Source organism: Tenrec ecaudatus, chromosome X (genome assembly GCF_050624435.1).
Source record: "Tenrec ecaudatus isolate mTenEca1 chromosome X, mTenEca1.hap1, whole genome shotgun sequence".
In the NCBI taxonomy this organism is placed as follows: domain Eukaryota; kingdom Metazoa; phylum Chordata; class Mammalia; order Afrosoricida; family Tenrecidae; genus Tenrec; species Tenrec ecaudatus.
The window spans coordinates 163,937,376-163,952,817 of NC_134548.1; the positions used below are offsets into that span (position 1 = coordinate 163,937,376).

Below are 15,442 nucleotides of genomic sequence, written 5' to 3' on the forward strand. Positions count from 1 at the left end.
GGGCATCCTCCTCTCCAGACAGAGAGTGCCCTGGAAAACACTACCCTGAGTGCCCCCAGGGAAGCTGCCTTCTGAGGCCAGGGGGTCAGGACTGAGGGGGAGGCCATCAAGGGGCAGGGGGCTGGGTCCGGTCGGGGTCCCAGGGAGCTCTGAGGGGACCCTGCAATGCAGAAGGGAGAGCACCCTGTGCAGACAGACCCAGAATTTCCTGGCATGACATCAGCACTTGGACTGCCCCTCCGTCGTCCCCCATGATCTCAGGAGCTGGTTGTCCTCTGAACACCCTCGGGTATGAAAGGGCAGCGGTCCAGACCATTGCATCTCAGAGCAGAGAGTGCCGCAGAGGGAGCTGCACGCACGCGCATGTGCATGTGTGCACGCAGGCATACCTCTGCCATCATACCCTGAAGACCTCCGAATGACCCAAGGACAGGGACTGGCCCTGCTACTGCCCAGCCATCTGATGGAGGCCGGTGGGGATCTGCAATGGTGCCCTCCATCCGCAGAGTCAAGGATCCTGGTCCAGCCAAGTGGTGAGGACAGTCCCCTGATGGAGGTTTGAAACCCCCTGGTCCTCCCCCCAGATCTCGGCAATAAAGGTCCCCAGAGGAATCTGCCCCTGCCATCCCTTCTAGGAAGCCAGAGCTGTCCCTAGATCAGCCCCTAGATCAAGGGCGTTGGGGGGGGGCGTGCATCGTGTGTGGGAGACCTCCATCTGCAGAGGGGAGGGGTTCAGGCTCCTCGGCTAATGTATGAAGCAAACACCCTCAGGAGGACAGAGGGGTCTGGCCTTCATATTTGAGGGGAGCCACTGAAACCCCTCCTGCTTCCGCTGCCCTCCCAGGGCCACCCACAGCCTGCCTTAGCATCAGTGGTGCCCCACATGCTTCCCCCAGGGTCTCTGGAAGGTGGCAGTTGGTCAGCTGAAGGAGCCTCTTCCAGGCAGCAAGGGGTAGGGTCCCAGGCACTGCTAGGAGCCAAGGTGAGGATCTTTGGAGGGCAGTGGTGGTGTGCCCATGTCAAAGAGAGGGGCCCCAGAGAGTCTGGGTTGCCCCTGCCCTCAGCCCAGTGAGGCTGGTGCATGTGGCAGACCCACACATGCTGCCATGTGTGAGAGGATCACTTAGGGAGGGGTCCTCATCTGGAACAGTCTCTGATGTCAGCTCTGGGAGCTCCCAGGATGCCTCACACCTGCCTTGCAGGTCGCAGGACGTCAGGACCATGGTTTCAGGGGATTATTCTCGGCCAGTAGGGAGATGAGCTATATTCTCCCAGGTGACAGTGATGGTCTGGGTGAACACCGAGGAGCGCACTGCCCAGAACTGCTGGACGTCACCCAGCCCACCCTGCCCTCCTGTGAGCACTGAGTGCATTTATTGGGGCCTCCTGGGTTCCCATCCAAGTGACTCAAGAAGCCAGCTAGGGAGGGCCTTAGTCTGAGGCCCCAGTTTGGGGGAAGAGGCGGGTGGAGGAGCCGAGGGCTCTACCGGGAACCAAGGTGAGCATCTTGAGTGCTTCCGAAGGCCCAGCTGCCCACAAAGAGAGGCCACCCCACTAGCACTCCCTCACCCACCTACTATCAGCCCTGGACCCCTGGCTGCAGCCTGAGGAGCCATGTCACTTCCTCCTCTGGACCCTCGGGGACAGGCAGAGAGGGGGCTGGGAGACCTGTGAGGACCAGGAGAAAAAATGCATGAGGGTGGGTGTCTTACCTTCTGCCCCCCTCTCTCTCTAGCAGGCCTGTGGGCTGCCATGATGCATCTTCCCACCCACTGCCCCCTCTTCTAGCCAGCATGACTCTTGCTCATCAGAGGCGCAGTGCCAGCCTGGGCAGGCCTTCAGGTCGGGGTCAAACCCAGGGCCTGGAAGCCTGATGGATCCTGGGACTGAGAAGCCGGAGGCCACCCTAACCTTGTGTGTCTCTCAAGCTGCCGCCTCCTCTTTGCTCCCCTCCTGGAGACTAGGGCTGCTCCTGGGCACTGGTCATACCCCAAGGTGCCTGTTCCTCCCCAGCAGCCACCCACTTCTTTCTAGGTGATCAGCAGCCAGTTGGAAGATGGTGGCTGCCTCACAGACCCTCCTGCTCTAGGGTTCCTGGCACAGAAGCTAGCTGGGCCAGAGGGTGCTTCAGTGGGGGTGGTTCCTGCTCCTCCACTCTCACAGTCTGAAGCCAATGGAGGGACACAGCCCCCTCTGGGGTTGGGGACATTAAGCTATTTCCTCCTGGGCAGGTGAGCAGGTAGGGCAGTGCATTGCTGTTTCATCAAGGTCAGAGAGTGCTGGCATTGTGGAAATTAGGAGAAGCCCTCAATGTCTCTGGAGCTGATGCTCACTGTCGCTGGCCCAGTCTGATGTTCCCTTAGAAAGACCCCGCTGGGCCCCAGTGAGCGACCTGCAGGCGGACAGGCTGGTGCATGGAGCACTGCCAGGAGGGCAGAGTAGTGGGGTGACTCTCATGGCAACTTTCCCTGGCCTTGGTGCCCTGTGAGGCAGGAGCATCCGGATGCCTTACTGCTGCCCTTCCCCCGCCCAAGGCAGAGCTCCTCCTCCCACTCTGCATTTGGCCTCCTTTGTGAAGTAGCAGCTGGTTGCCCCCCTACTGGGATTCTAGAATGTGGGAACTGTCTTGGGTCACCTCTCAGTGACTGAAGGCAGTTGAGTCTTGCCAAGACGCTGGTTCAGTCTTGAATGTAGACCATCCGGAATCTACTGGAGCTTGATGGAGGATCAGGGAGCTGGAGAGAATTACCAAGTCGATGATGAGGACAGCATCAATTGGTGCCAAGTCATTGATCAAGGTAGCAGAGAGACTTACCAAATTGACGATGAGGGCGACAGTGAAAGGTACCAAGTCAACCTGGACAAAGGTGTGCCTGACTGGCAGGAGGGTGGGTTCCCATTAATTGGCTCGAATGATCCCATGTGGTGTCCCGAGATGGTTTATGATAAAGGGGAAAGCTCCCCATCCACCACCCTAGGTTCTGGAGACCCCCCATCCGCCAGAAAACTGTTGGGAGACTCCCCATCCCCCAGCGAACTGTGGGTAGGCTCCCCCCCCACCAGCAAACTGTGGGGAGGCTCCCCATTCCCCAGTGAACTGTGGGGAGGCTCCCCACCAACCAGCGAACTGTGGGGGGACTCCATGTTCACCAGTGAGGGCTTGGGAGAATCCCTCTCCACTAGCCAAGGCCAGGGAGACTCTCTGTTCACCAGTGAAGGCTGGAAAGACTCCCTCTCCATCAGCCAATGCCAGGGAGGCTCCCTGTCCACCCCGGAAGGCTGTGGAGGGTCCATCTGTACCTGCCATGACCAGGGAGGCTCCCCATCTACAAACCAAGCATCAGAGTCAGCCAAAGAGTGGGGGAGTGCAGAGGAGGCAGGACAAGTCAGCAACCCTGACCAGGATACAGTCAACTTTGATGGGGAGAAGGAGAGCAAGTTGCTGGGGCTGCCCTTCCCCAGAAAGCTATGGATGCTGGTGCAGAGCGAGGCCATCAAGTCAGTGCGCTGGAACAGTGACGGAACTTTGGTCATCATTGAAGAGAAGCTCTTTCAGCAGGAAGTCTTGGACCGTCAGGGTAAAGAGCGAATCTTTCAGACCAAAAACATGCAGGCCTTCATTAGGCAGCTCAACCTGTACAGGTTCTTCAGGATGCGCAGGTCCATCTCCGGAGGCAGGAGGTTGATGGTAAAGTTGCCACTGTCCCCCCCCGGGTGCAAGGCCTCAGGGCCTTGAGGGTGACCAGGATGGGGTATGGCTGGGGTGGGTCCTGAGCCATATGTGCTGATACCTCCATCCCCTGGGTTTCAGATCTATCATAACCCCAATTTCAAGAGGGGCAAGCCTTTGCTGCTGAACAACATCCAGAGAAAAGAGTGGTCCAGGAGGCGCAAGCCTTGTACAGTGTCAGCCTCCACCGAGGCCCGACTGGGCACGAAGAAGATGGCGGTGCAAACTGGACATTCCCCGAGAATTCTGCCAAGGGGAGGGACCACCCCAGCAGATCCCATGCAGGCCCCCAGTGGCTTGGTTCCCAACTCCCCTCAAGCTTCTACATTGTCTAGTGTCTGGTCCTTGACCAGAGAGCCTGGGGGCCCAGGGACCCAACCTGATCCCACCCATCACCCCATACCAATTTGGGAGGGTACCTTCAGCAACATCACCTTTGGGTCTCCACCTGGATCAGGGCCTATAGGGGCAGTAGAGCCATGTACAGAGATGCTGGTCTATCCTGATTACGCATCGCTTATGACCATGCACACCACCTGCTATTCAATCCTCCTGGAGGCCCTGACCACCTTGACCTCCCATAACCCACTGGACCCACTGTAGAATGGGCCCTCAAAGGAAGAATTGGAGGAACCCTAGGCCCCTGCCCTGGGAATTAGGGGCCCATTCCTCAACAGAAACATACTTTTGGTTTTGATAAAGGACAACCCACTAGGGTAAATCAATCTCATGAGAACACGCATCTGACTTGTTTCTTGACCTGTGTCCTACCCTGAGTGTTCAGGGCCAGAGGGAGCTGGCCACACAGCTTTGCAGCAGCCTGGAGGGAGGGGTCCCTCACTCAGGCTCGCTGGGCAGGTGACAAGCCCAGTTGTTGCCAGGCATGGGATCAGCGGACATGTTTTACATCCTGGGATTTGCAGTCCTTTTGCCTTGGGTCCCCCAGATAGTGCCAGAGAGCTGGTGGGCAGCAACTGGGTATCCATAGTCCTCAAAGATGACCCACCATGTGCCGAGGGGCACAGGGGATACCAGCTCTTCAGTGTGGTCCTGGAGATCAGGGTGTGCCATTGTGTGTGTGTGTGTGGGGGTTCCCACCCTCCTCATCTCTTTGTATACCCTCAACCAGCACACATGTGCAGAATCCCCCACGACATGCAGGCCACAGTCTCAAGGACATTGTGCAGCACTGTGTCACACCAGCTCTGTCTCAGAAGGTGGTCTGGCCCCAATGACCCCCAAATGCACGTGTTTGATCTGGTGGAGGAGAGATGGGTGGGGAAGCGACGCCCCTGGCACAGAAGCATCCCCTTAGTGTATTTATTTTCAGGGTGCAGCCATGGGTATGCCAGGAGCAGTGGCTCTGCCCTGTTGTGTCCTGTTGGGAGACAGAGACACAGTCTCCTAGAGGGTACCTGTGTCACGTGGAGGCTGACAGCCTGCAGGTATGCAGAATCTGGATGCAGGGCGTCTGGGATTGCTTCTAGGTCACATTCCTCGAGACTGGCCGGAGGGGATCAGGTGCTCTGGCATGTCCACCTGGAAGTGGTTCCTGGCCCCTCTCCCTGGGACTGGCTCCATCAGGCAGCTATGAGTTGGAGAGGGTAGTGATGAATTTCTGTGTCAGGCCAGGACCAAGGCTGGTGTCACCATTGTCCACAGCTTCCTTGGGAGCCAGGTCTATAGGATCAGGCAGCTATGAGTTGGAGAGAATAGTGACGAACCTCTGTGTCAGGCCGGTACCAGGGTTGGTGTCTGCTTCCTTGAGAGCCAGGTCTCCTCCTGGTGGACCAGGCATGTGCACACATGAGACACACAGAGTGCTCCTCCTCCCACACCCCAAGACAGCATGTGCTGAAAGCATGCATCATTTCCTGCAGGACCAATGCTCTCAAATAAGTCAGGGCGGCCAAGACACGTACCCCATGGCCACATGAACGGGAACAAGATTGTGGCCCACCACCCTGTGTTCCTTCCCGGCTGCTCCCGAGGGACCCACCAATTTGGGTTAGAGGATAGCGGAGGCTAAAGGGCAGGAGGGGACAGCTCTCACATCCAGGTTGGGGCCAGAAGATCAGACTGCTCCGCCTTCCATGGCCCCCAAGAGGCTCAGCACCACAACCCAGACAGAGTTGGGGATCGAACTTGAGCAGTACAGCAAGCTCGCTTCCCAGCAGTAGTGCGCAGGCGCACATGCCTGCTTGCAGGGTGCGCCAGGACCTGTTAGTACCTAGCCACGCCCACCTGTTGGACATCAGGTCTCCCTAGCAGTTGCTGTGGGTTGGGAGGCCCTGAGATTCCTTGGGACCAAGACTCAGCTGGGGCAGTTGGAAAGCATTGGAAGGACAGAGGAGGAGGAGAAGGGGCGGGGCGAAGGCAGAGTGGGGGTTGGGGTGGTCAGCAGTTGGAACCAATGAACGACGAGGGGCGGGTCTCTGCCAGCTGTGCAGGATGGAAGGTTCTGCAGGCAGAAGTGCAGAGGAAGGGGCAGGGCGGGCTGTCTGGAGGTGGAGGTGTGGGTGGAGCTTGAAGGAGTGGGAGTCTGTGGGCGGGGCCTGGACGGATCCAGGTGGAGCAAGCAGAGGAGGAGCCGCTCAGAGCTCAGGGACGGGGCCATGACCTGGCGGTGGGTGGATCAGCACTGTGTGTGGAAGTGGAGCCGCAGGGCGGTGCTCCCGCAGGCTTAGAGCGCGGTTGTGGAGCCCCATTGCAGCGGGTTGAGCTTGGGCAGGGACTGGTGGAGGATGGGGTGGGAGTGCGCAGGGGAGCGAGCCAGCAGCGGGCGGGGCTGCAGAGGGGCTGGGCGGAGCTACGGGATGTCCTGTTGTGGCCCTGGGACTCACTGTGCAGCTGTGGGGCAGGTCTGAGGGGGAGTCTAGTGGCAACAGAGAGGAGGAGCTGCCAGAGCCATGGGCGGGCCTGCGAGAAGTTCCAGGTAAGGTGGGAGAGGCAGAGCAGGATACCGCCGTGGGGCGGGGCCGCAGCAGCCTTCCTGCTGGTCTGGACCGTGGGGGGAGAGGCTGTGAGAGACTGAGTTGTGGGTCTGCAGGAGGCAGAGGGGTCACGCTCGGAGGGGCAGCTGTGGAGAGGAAGCGCTGTCCCGTCTGAGGGGCCGGTTCCAAGGAGGAGGATGCGTGATGTTGAGGATCAGAGCTTCTGGGTCAGAGCTGTGCTGTACTGCTAGTAGGCCTGTGGGAGAGGATCTCTCATGTCTGATGTCCTGGGCTGGAGCTAAGAACTGTGATCCACTGAGAGGCCGCCTTCACAGAGGATGAGCTGTGAGATGTGAGGAGCAGGGCTGTGAGGAAGAGGAGCATTTTCGTTCTATTGATGGGATGCGGAGAGGAGGTGCTGTTTTTGATGAGGGGCGGGACTTATGGTAGAGATATGGGAGAATGATGTGATTCCATGAGGTGGGACTTCAGGTAGCAGGGGCTACGATGTGCTGAGGGGTCGACTTCAGGGAGGAGAAGCTGTAATGTGCCAAGGGGCGGGGCTATTGAATAAAATTTATGTCATGGGGCGGGGCTTAAGTAGGAGGGGCTGTGGTGTACTGAGGGTCAGTCCTGTAGGGAGGAGGGGCTGTATGTGCTTAGGGTGGCTGCAGTGAGTAGGAGTGTCCTGAGTGGAGGGATGGGTTACACTGAGGAGTGGTTCTTTGGGGAGACGGAGGGGTAATTTTTTGTGGGCGGAGCTGTGATGTCTGAAGGGCGGGGCTGCTGGGAGGAGGAGTTGCGATGTCTGAGCTGCTGGTTGTGGGAGGAGGAGTATTGATGTCTGACAGGCGGGGCTGCAGTGAGGAGAAAATGTGATGTGTTGAAGGGAGGGCCTGACAGGAGAGGTAGCTTTGATGTGTCCAGAGTTGAGTATGTGAGGAGTGTGCTGAGTGGCGGGATGAGTTAAACTGAGGGGTGTCTCTGTGGGGAGGAGAAGGGGTAATTTACTGTGGGGCTGGGCTGATGGGAGGATGAGCTGTGATGTCTGAGGGGCAGGGGTGCTGGGAGGAAGAGATGTGATGGCTGAGGGGTGGGGCTGTGGGGAGGATGAACTGTGTTGGACTGAGTTGTGTCTGTGAGAAAGTGGAGGCGTGACGCACTGAGGAGCTGCGTGGTCAGGACTAGGAACTGGCACGCAGGGAGATGTGGGGGCTGTGGAAGAAGTTGGCTATAAAAGTGTACCTGGGACTAACGTGTGGCAAGGAAGCAGCGATGAATGTCACCCTGATGGGTCACCCAGCCCAGGCCGTGTAGTTGGACATGGGATGGCCCCGTAGGACTTTTGTGGGAGCACCTGATTAGCGCCTACTGAGCTGGAGAGGCTGGGGACTGGGCCACCATGCCACTGGTGCTCAGGACATGGCTGGGGATCGGCAGCGGCAATGTCTGGACCTGGAAGGGGGAACTGAGCCCAGATGGAAAATGAGTGCATTCTAGCAAACTGTCTAGGCCCAGGCACAGAGGGCAGTGGGCACTGCTTGTGTTGCACACGCAGGTACTGGGACAAAGAGGGACTGGGCAAGTGCCACCACAAGGGGTCAGTCCTGCTCAGCCCCTCATCCACAGAGAGCTGTCAAAGGAAGCTTCTGCCTGTCCCTTGCAAACAGAAGCTAGATGGACAAAGGGAGGCTTGGGGTATGTGTACTTCACCTCTAGGAGCTGTGTGATGGAGGGATCAGAAGGCAGGGTGAGGGAGACAGCAGGAGTCTTTGCTGCCCTCCAAGCTGGCCAGGTGCCAGGAAGGGATTTTTGCACAGATGAAAATGGTATTACCTTCCTGTGACCCAGTTGGGTCAGTGGGTAGAACCCTACCACCCCGTGCTGTGACCCCTGTCACCAGGCCACAGTGTTTAACAGCTTGTTAGACTATTCATCTGGCTCAGACAGTCCTGCAGAGCTGAAGGTATACCGGGAGGGAGACCTGACTGGCTGAGTCACTGAACCTTGGTATTTTGAAATGGGCAGGTGTAGCACCAGCTGACAGGGAGCTAAGTTTCTGCCTGGGCCAATGTGAGGTTACCTAGCAGGTGTTTTGTGACATCAGGGCCCAGCAACCTGAGCACCTCTGTGATGGCAGGGGTTGCAGTGTGGGCCAGGGCTGCTGGCCGCCACATGCTCAGAGGACCAGGAGGGCAGCCCAGCTTTCAGCCTGCTTAGATTGTGTGGTAGTTGGTCAATTTTATATCAACATTAACTTGTATAAAAGTGAGGGGGTGGGATCCAAACTGTCATTTTGATTAGCCTGATAGTACCTCCTTGGGGGTGTGGCTTTCTCACAAGGAGGACCCTCGAACACAGTCCCCCATATCCTCCTTCACCTTCTTGCTGGCTTGGACTGGGTCACTAACCCAGAGAGTTGCTGCAGCCCTTCTATCTTTCTGCCAAACTCGGATGCACAAGACTCTGCACCCACCACCCTTGGAGCTTCCTGCATTCTGCATCGTTGCATGTGGATACGGGAGTCTGAAGAGGGACTTATGGACTAGTATTGGACTTATGGACTTAATTTGGACTGGGCTGGGAAGCTTTCTTGACATACAATTACATCTTGATAGAAAACTCCATCTTTTATATGTATGAGTGTCACTGGGTTTATTTCTCTAGTCAACATGGCCAAGAGCGAAGGTCTCAAGAAAAGCAGGTTCCCAGGCCAGGGCCCTGGTCCCTCTAAGTCCTCTGGGCCCTCTGGCTTGGCTCTTGATCCAGCCTGTGACAGGGCTCCTCATGCCAGCAGCCAGAGCCCTTTAGCACTGCTGTCCTCGCTGTGTCTGCATGGGCCCAGGACACCCTGCTGTCACCAGTCCATCCAACTGCTGCTCCCTGCAGGAAGAGAACATGCCCCACGCACGCCACCATGACACTCAGCCACCCAGTGCAGACAAGAGCCTCTGTGGGCTGCCCTTTCCCCAGAAACTCTGGGCTATCCTGAGCAGCAATTTTTCCTCATTCATCTGGTGGGAGTGGGATGGCAAGGGCATTGCCATCCGCGAGTCACAGTTCCCACAAGAGATGCCGGAGAGTGACAGGGGCGACCTTGTGTATTCAAGTCGCTCTATGAAGACCTTTACCCAGCAGCCCAGCCTGTACGACTGCAGCCAGGTGCCGGAGGTTGTTACCCTGCTGCCCGACAGCATGCCCCAGTTCTTCACGGATGCCAGACCCATAGGCAGTTTCAGCAAAGTAGGGAAGGACACAGGGCCTCCCGGGGACGCAGGCACAGGGCTTGGAGACAGGCTGCTGGCACCGTCCGGTCAGCAAGGTGGCAACTTCAGTCAAGGAGGGCAACAGCTCCAGTGCCCAGATGCCCTCCGGGTGGCGGCAGCCAGGACTGAGTGACTTCTGCTTAGAGATACAAAAACCAAACACACTGCCATGGAGTCAGTGCCAACTGAGAGCAGCCCTTTGGACAGGAGAGCAGACTAGGGGCTGGTTGCTGCTGGTTGGTGGGGGACTTGACATTCATCGCTGTTTCCTTGCGACACGTTCATCCCAGGTACACTTTTACAGCCATCAAATCTTCAGAAGGGACTTGGTTGAGCCCCTGGACAAGATGAGGAGAAGAGTGGGTCCCACAGCGTGGTCCCAAACAACACTGGTCTTGCCGTCCTAGCAGCTGGAGGACCACCTGCGGGAGGCAGAATCTTCACTATGGACATCCTCTCAGTGGCAAGATGCCCTCCAGTGTCCCCGTGAGAACATTCAACCTGCCTACACAAAGGCCCCAAGAGCCAGGTTGGCCGGGCTCCCCAAACAACTTCAACGAGGGCCTGTGGGGCTGGAGGAATGAACCTCCAGCTGAAGGCTACCTGGTCAACAGTGAAACTGTTTAGGTAAGGTTGGGGCAAAGCAGTGAGATTGTGTGCCCATGGAAATGTGGGTTAGTGTCACACTGGAAGATCTGAAAAGAAATCTCCAGAGGTGTTAACACTAGACTGATGGGCATTAGTCCAAGTTTACCTTAAGCACATGTATTATGTGAAAACATTTAGTAGCTTAAAGACTGTCCTGAGTCTGAAGTAGGGTTTTTCGACAGAGTACTTATCTGTCCTGGGGTGGTGACGAAACACCATCATTAGGCCATCTAGCAGATTACAGGTGTAGTTATCTTGCTCCATTTGATCTGAATCTGAGGGGTCCGATGGCGACAGCTTCCACAGTTTTACCCGTGAATGGTGGCTCCAAGCACTTTGCCCTGGGACTTCAACGGTAGTGGGGGATAGAGAATTCCTAGGAAGGGACCCTTCCGGACTGGCTGGAGCTGGGAATAGGGGGAATCTGTCCTTCCAGGTTTTGATAAGAACCAGGCCTCCAGGCAGGCACAAGGGTGGTAGCTTCGCCTCCCCTTGGGCCTGGATGAGCCCGTGCTGATGGAACGCCTCCTGGCATGGGGCTGCTCTTGAGAAGTGTCGTTGTATGAAAGCTTCCTCAGGGTCTATGAGTGGCTCTGTTACAAGGAAAGGTCGCCCGTATAAACCTTCATAGGGGCAGAAACATGTAGGTTGCCATGGGGAAATTGTGAGACCTAACAGAGATATTGGCAGTGCATCTTTCCAGTTCATCTGATTTTTTTGTGTAGCATTCCTCAGGGTTAGCTTTAAGTTTTGGTTAATTCTCTCTGCTTGTCCTGAGGATTGCAGCCTCCAGGTGCAGTGGAGATGATAACTTATTCCTCAGTGTTGAGAGACTGCCTGAGTGATTTGAGAGATTAAAGCAGGACTGTTATCACTTTGTAGTGATTTGGGAAGCCCGAATCATTGTGAGTCTTCTCAGTGTGTGTGGCATATGCTTCAATCCACCCGGTAAAGGTGTCTATGAACACTAGAAAATACGTGAGTCTTGTGTTAGTTACATAATCTGCTACCAATTTCAGAGGAATGAGAGTTAAGGGGTAGTGTTTAGCCTGTCAATCAGGTGGCAGCTTGATGACCTCATTTGGAGGCACTGAGGCAGGACACAGGCTCAATCCCTGGGAGACATTTTTGTTGAAATGCCACATGGAGACAGGCTGATGGCACCCAGAGCCTCAAAGTTGGAGAAGCCTCATGGAGACCCCTGCCAGCCTGGAGATGCTTACACCACCACTGGATCCACAAGACTTCCCCCTCACTGGCCTCTGATTGTCCTACAGTAGGCATCATTGCATGTGTTTTGTGAGTCTCATAAGGAATTTATAGATTGGTTTGGGACATATGGGCTCATACTGGACTTAGGGATTTGATCTGAGCTGGGCTGGGATGTTTTCTCAATATTCAATTGCTCTTGTATACATAGCTCTTTCTTATACACATATGAGGGTCTATGAATTTGTTTCTCCAGTCTACCCAGACTAACAAAAGCCTTTGGATGGCTAGACTAACAAAAGCCCTTGGATGGCTAGAACATGAGTAAAATCTATCTGCAAGTCTTCTCAGAGTAAGTTCCCTTGCATTGAGCAGGATGAGCAAGGGAATTTCTGAGTCTCTTGAGGACAGCTCGTCTGGCAGTTGGGATAGTGAAGGTTTCTGACTTCATAGTTGAGGTTAAGTTGGCCCCACAGAAATAGTTAGTGAGCAGTGTCAAAGAGGGTTTATAGCTAAGATGGGTGGGGTCATAGAAAGCTTTTACAACTTTCTGGTGTAATGTTTTTGGCAATAGGAGTTTGTTGTTTTTCTCCCACCAGAATTCCTGCATTTTAGCCTGTTCCACTTCCTCAGGAAAGTAATCTGGAAGAGGAAGCTGGTTTGTGGAAACTAAAACATTTATGGAGACTAGGGGGTTTGCGCTGAGGGTTGCCTGTATGGCTGCCCTGTCACCTGCTCACTTCCCCAGGGAAACCTCTTAGTGGCCATTCTGGTGCCCTCGGCAGTGCACTACTGCCATTTTGGCAGGTTTTGGACAGCTACTAGGAGTGATCTGACTTGGCCCCCATACTTAATAGGGATTCGCAGCCCCTGAGAGGTAAGGAAAATTTGGAAAGCTGTTGTAGGACTAGGATGAGGCCCCATGATCCTGTGTGTGTGTTGCCTAGACAATACATCTCTGCTGAGAAGAGCAGCTGGACATTCAGGGACTACTGGAAAGCTATGAGAGAAGTAAAACTTGTTCCAGAGGCACCTTCAGGGTTCCCTTAAGTGTTTGACTTCAGTTTTTCCTGACAGTCCCATGATGGCATATGTGTGTGTTGTCCAAGGGGTCTAGGGAAAGAGGTAAGGAAAGAATAGGCGGCCACAGTTTCTAGGAGGAATTTTACTGACCTACCTGCTATATCTATGCTGACCCAAGACTTCATACCAGAAACAGCAATCTCCTGCTGCTGGGCTCTCCAGGCTGGACCGTTTCAATTAGCAACTGCTCACTTGCCTGGGGGCAGCTCTCTTCCTGGGTCTTTTCCCTAGGACAGAGCACTGCCCAGTGGCCAGCTTGTTTGCAGCAATAGCATGGCGCTCAAGGAGTGGGTCTTGGAAACCTGGGAGGCAGTCGATGGATGTTGGTTAGCAATGATGACCTAGACCTGTGCATGCCTAACATTTTTCCTTCTCTACTTCTTCAGACCTGGGCTTCCTGCTCTTTGTCCCTATTGTAAAAAGGTTCCATTGGCACTAGTGACCATCTCTTCTAGGGTAACTCCTTCAGTCTTTTGCACTAACTTCTGGAGCTTTTTCTGAATGTCTGGTGCAGCCTGTATGAGAAATTTGTGTCTGAGATGGACTTGCCCTTCATAAGAGTCTATAGCTACCATGGTGTGATTCCCCAGGAGTTCTCTCAGACTCTCTAAGAAGCTTACAGGACTTTCATTAGGCCCCTGGTTATTGTGGTGTAGTTGATGGCCTTTTGCCATCCTGACATTAGTCCATTTTTGATAAGCACCAGAAAATGTTCCATGGCCACCTGTCATTGGAATCATTAACATCCCAGGTGGGATCATTTGGAGGCACAGCTGTTTCTCCTATTGAATACTAATATCATTCATCACCTGTAAATCATCCTAGCTCCCTTTAGCACTCACTCTTACTCAAAGGCTCTCATAGTTTGTCCTAGAATTATTACATCCTTCCAAGCCAAGTCATAGGCTAGGGTGAGGTGCTGAAACATCTCTATGTACTATTCTGGACTGTCTGAATAACTTTCTAGGTCATTCTTAATGTACTTGAGTTTGATTAGGGTGAAAAGCTTATGAATCACCTGAGGACAAAATTACCCTGTTGCCTCTGTTAGGAGTAGAACTTTGACGGGGCCAACTCCACACTCCCCACCAACTCCCCAGCCTGTATAGGTTCAGCCTGTATAGATTCAGGGTGGTGTAGCTGGGCTAGGGGTAGAGAGGCCTTCAGCTTCAGGGACCCTTAAAGGGCCCTTGGCACACTTGGAAGAAAGGTCTTTATGGTTTCTCAAGAGGAAAAATGCTTTAGCATAAGGGAACTTTGCCAACTTCTCCATCCCTTTGCAGGAAGGCTCTAGCTCAGTGCTTCTCAACCTTCCTAATGCCACAACCCTTTAATGCAGTTCCTCATGTGGTGGGGAACTTCTCAACCATAACATTATGTTCATTGCTACTTCATATATGTCATTTTTCTACTGTTATGAATCGGGCGACCCCTGTGAAAGGGTCATTCGCCCCCAAAGGGGTTGAGAACTGCTGCTCTAACAGAATCAGGGTAGGAAGGGAAAGTGTGCCGTCCTTCGACCAGGATTTCCCATTACCTAGAATGTACTGAGGCCAGATGGTGATGCAGAAAGATATAGGCTCCTGCTTCTCTAGCCTCTGCTGGCCAAATCTATTGGTTAGGATAGATGCAGTGCAATGGTGTTCCCCTGGGAATGGATTCTGCATTGCCCAGCTACAAAATGAAAACAGCGGGATAGTTGGCCCTGGGGTCTCAACAGCTTGTGCTGTGGAACATGGGGCCTCTGTCCATGGTAGTGGGTCATGGGACTGAATCCCTTAGGACAAGCTGGGCCCTGACCATTTTCTAGACAACAAGCAAGGCATTTAGATTCCACTGGCTGGGGTGGCCTTTCAGGACTGACAGAGGGGACTACTCACTAGATCCTCAGAAGGTGGGACCACTGCTCAGAGTGGCCTTACCAGAACCTTTGAAGGGCTCGAGGGACCAGTCAGTTGGCTTAGTTTAAATGTATTCTAGGGAAATTGGAATGCTGAAGACGTAAATGGCCTGGAGTCTGGAGGCAGGGAGGCAGTTAAAGGGCTCCAGCAAGTGGCAGTTTGCGGTTACCAGGGATGCAGCAACACAGAGCAAAATACTGGAAAGCAAAAGGGCTTTGGGGACCAGAGTTCCCCCAAACTGTAGCAGCAGTCTTCTGACAGCATCACAGCAAGGGAGGCTTAGGGACACAAAGAGGCAAGCATTGCCCAGGAAACAGGAGGCAGACACACGGCAAAACATAGAAGTTGGGAGAATGCAAAGGCAGTATCATGGAGGAACGGAACGGTAGACACTCCGGGGGCCGGGGGGAGGAGGTTAAGGGACACCAGAAACCTTATTGGAGCACGTTACCGGCAATTACACAGGACCCCCTGGCAAGCTGCCTTAAAATTGGCTTTCAGTTCACAGCAGTATCAAAGGCAGGATTGTGTCCTGTACAATCCACAGATGTGTCAGAGGAGGGGGAGGTGCCATCTCCCTCTTTTTAAAAATCATTTTATTAGGGGCTCATACAACTCTTATTGCAATCCATACATATATCAATTGTGTAAAGCACATTTGTACATTCATTG

At 54.4% G+C, this 15,442-nt stretch overlaps 1 long non-coding RNA gene across 1 annotated transcript in view; it reads left to right on the forward strand.

The window, feature by feature from the left end:
- Positions 1 to 6,557: 6,557 nt before the first annotated feature.
- Positions 6,558 to 15,442, forward strand: part of LOC142434326 (uncharacterized) — a 67,202-nt gene continuing 58,317 nt past the window's right edge. Inside the window, exon 1 of the long non-coding RNA XR_012781143.1 lies at positions 6,558 to 6,665. This is a non-coding gene — a long non-coding RNA (uncharacterized LOC142434326). The remainder of the gene's footprint in view (positions 6,666 to 15,442) is intronic.